The following is a 574-nucleotide window of genomic DNA, read 5'->3' on the forward strand; positions in this document are numbered from 1 at the left end:
CTGGGGCTGCCGCGGAGGTCCCTGTGCCGAGGGCCGGTCTGTGAGGCGGCTGCGCTCGGGGCTCTGGCCCCTTCAGCCCGGGCTGGGTTGCCTTTCTGTTTTTTATTTGTACACCTTGTTTCAGGCTTTATCCCGACTGATGCGTGGGCGAACTTCAGTCAGAGTTGCTGTTTGTTTCCCTCCCTCCCTCCCCTCGTTCCGCACGCGAGGGACCTGCGTGCAGCCTCCTGCCCATCCATCCCGCCGTCCCGGCCTTCCTGCGGGTCACTCCCGTGAGGGACGGGGCTTCGGCTTTAGATCGGTGCTTTGCTTTAGCTGAAACAGATCTTAAACCAGGTGGTGCGTTTCCGTAACGCTTCCCGTATGATGACTTCTCCCTGTATTCAAAAAGGTGGTGGTTTGATGAAATGTTAAAGCGTTGGGAATCTTTTGCACTGCTTAATTTAGAATTCTAAGCATTCATAAAAATTCCTGTTGCCAACGTGCCTTTCTGTGTTGTGGTTATTGAATGAGTTGAGAATTGAACAATTCTGAAACTTTTCCTCCGATTTCTGTAGCTGGGGAGAGGCTGAAC

The sequence above is a fragment of the Chaetura pelagica genome, unplaced genomic scaffold (assembly GCF_000747805.2).
Source record: "Chaetura pelagica isolate M959 unplaced genomic scaffold, ChaPel_1.0 scaffold111, whole genome shotgun sequence".
Taxonomy (NCBI): Eukaryota; Metazoa; Chordata; class Aves; order Apodiformes; family Apodidae; genus Chaetura; species Chaetura pelagica.